Genomic DNA, 2974 nt, shown 5'->3' with positions numbered 1-2974 from the left:
AGAAACTAGATTCTTACGAATACCAGGTACATACACAACATTTTCTAATACTAAGGAATTTCCAGAAGTAAATACCAGGCTAACAAATCCTATTCCCTTGATTGGTTCAGTTGCAACATTGCCCATCTTCAACGAAGATCCATCTTCAATTGGTTTAAAATCCTTGAACCATTGACGATCCTTGCACACATGACATGTTGCACCCGAATCAATCCACCATGATAGATCATCATCCTGCACATAAAATGCTTCAGAGATTATTGATGCATAATAATTCTCAACAGAATGATTATTAGGTACAGAAAACGAACCCGATTGCTTCTTGGGATCCTTGGATCCACTTGAACCAGCCTCGTTTTTCCCTTTTCCTCCACCCTTTCCAGACTTACAATCCTTCTTGAAGTGCCCAGATTTGCCACACTTCCAGCAAGTCAGTTTACGCTTCTTATTTCCATCCTTACTGTTATACCCTTGAAACTTCCGTTTCCCTTGAAACTTACGTTTCTCTTTACCAGCCTTTGAAGATTCACCCTCTTCCACCATGTTCACAGAAGAACCAACCATGTTTTTAGTATTACCAACAGGACTCTTTTCCATATCCCGTATGTATGGATTGTTCAATCTGGAAATCACTTCCAAGTTCGACCAAGTTCAATTCCTCCTTCTTGTGTTTCAGATTATTTTTAAAATCCTTCCAAGAAGGTGGCAATTTATCAATAATACTAGAGACAGAAATGGATTCATCCATTTTCATATCATATTGGGAAAACTGTCCCAATATCCTCAACAATTCGTTGTATTGTTCCATGACAGGCCTCGAATCAACCATTTTATAGTTAATAAAGTTACCAACAAGAAATTTCTTGCTAGAGGCATCTTCTGCCATATATTTGGCTTCGAGGGAATCCCACAATTCCTTAGCTGACTCAACATTTTGATACACATCAAATAGAGAATCAGACACACCGTTTAAGTTGTGACCACGACATATGTAGTCATCGTTCTCCCACTTCATCCACCTCCTCGTCTGTTCCAGAGTTTCATTTTCAACAGCCTCGGGCATGGGAGTACTCAGAACGTACACCACCTTGAGATTTGTCAGCATGAAATGCATCTTCTTTTGCCAGCGTCTAAAGTCCTGGCCAGCAAACTTATCCAACTTCGCGAAACCTTTCGCTCCTTCCTTCATCGTTTCTTTGTTCGACATTATTGATTTGATCTTTGTTAGGGAGATTTAATATATAGAACAGAAAAACGGATATCTGAAAGTCGTGATAATCACTTTCAAATCAAATCAATTTTGGTGGTTCTACCAAAATATTTGATCGGATAAAATTCAGAAGATTTCAGAACTACAATATGTTGATATTCGAGATTGTACAGAACCAGAGGAATTGATCAGAATTTGAAGAAGACGAACCAGTGCACCTGCTAATGAAACAGTGCATCTGTTGGGAATATTACTGAAAATAACTAATTTTCAAAAGGTTTCTGAAATTGCAAATTAGTCCTTTGACTTTCAGAAATTACATTTTCGGATGAATTTCTTATACAACAACTTCGTTGGAAATCAGCTCGACCCCAGCCAGGGGCTCTGCCCCTTGGACCCCGCTACCCGGGGGCGCTGCCCCCGGACCCCCGTTCATCTGTTAAGGGGCTTCGCCCCTAACATCATAATGAATTCAAATAAGCGTGCACTCCGCACCTCCATACTTAAATGATGTAACATTATAATAATGCTGATCAATCAAGTTAATTCAATTACACTAAAAAATCCAACAGTGCATGTGTTTGAATCGTGCTGTGTGTGTGTGCTGTGTGTGTTTGCCGTGTGTGTGTGTGTTGTGTATGTGTGTTTGCTGTGTGTGTGATTGTGTATGTGCAATGTGTGTAAGAATTATGCATTGTGTGTGTAATTTAATAAATATTTGGAATTCCACTACTTTTGATATGAAATTCAAATTGTGGAATTGGAAGATTTGGAATTGTAATTCAATTCCAAATCCAAAAATTTTTATGATACCAAACACTAGATTTGGAATTGAAGACTTCAATTCCAATTCCACACCTCCAATTCCGTGTACCAAACACAGCCTTAGTGAACTTATCCATCGGGGTGCGTTATGGTGAGACAAATTTTAAAGTGATAATGTACTACCAACATCGTGTTGTCATGTGACATATTATCCTGCAATATTAGGGTCGTATCTTGCAACATATATTAGTAGGTGTTGTAGATGGATTTACGCATATTGCATAGGAGTATTAAATAGCTGTGGAATGCAGTATACATTGTTTAATTTTACATTATTGTCTATAATACAAAATATCTGTATACAAAACCAACCAGTCTATAAATATAATTCAAATTAAACATTCTATAACTATAATGCTATGCTCACTTACACTGCAATTCACCTATTACTATTAGACAATTTTTAGAAATTCATCTAAAACATCAACTAATGAATATTGCAGGATACGCCCTAATATTGTAGGATCACATGTCACGTAGCAGTACGAGGTTGGTGGTACGTTGTCACTTTAAGAACGATTTTCACCTTAATATATCTCTATATCCATATAATACAAGAATAGCTAAACTTTTTTATCTTTAGGATTAGGTTGATTTGCATAGCTAAAATTCGAGACGCTTTATACATGTGTTAAAATATTCCACGACCTAGCAAAATACTATTAATCGAATTTTTACAAAATTATTTCCCTCTATATTCTGCCATGCATATTAATGATATAATAATAATAATAATAATAATAATAATAATAATAATAATAATAATATTTAAAAAAATAACTATATTTTCTAATGCATCGATGCCAAATAAAATGATTCATGTATTTAAGGTAATACGTGTAATTATTTAATCAAGGTAAACTAAATACTTTGTTTAGAATTTTGACATAGGTAAATGCTGACATTGAAAATAAAAATGTGAATTTAAATCTCAAATAT

Source organism: Salvia hispanica, chromosome 3 (assembly GCF_029641045.1).
Source record: "Salvia hispanica isolate PSC_SH4W2 chromosome 3, Shi_PSC_v1, whole genome shotgun sequence".
Classification (NCBI taxonomy): domain Eukaryota; kingdom Viridiplantae; phylum Streptophyta; class Magnoliopsida; order Lamiales; family Lamiaceae; genus Salvia; species Salvia hispanica.
Note: the sequence above shows the minus strand (reverse complement) of the source record.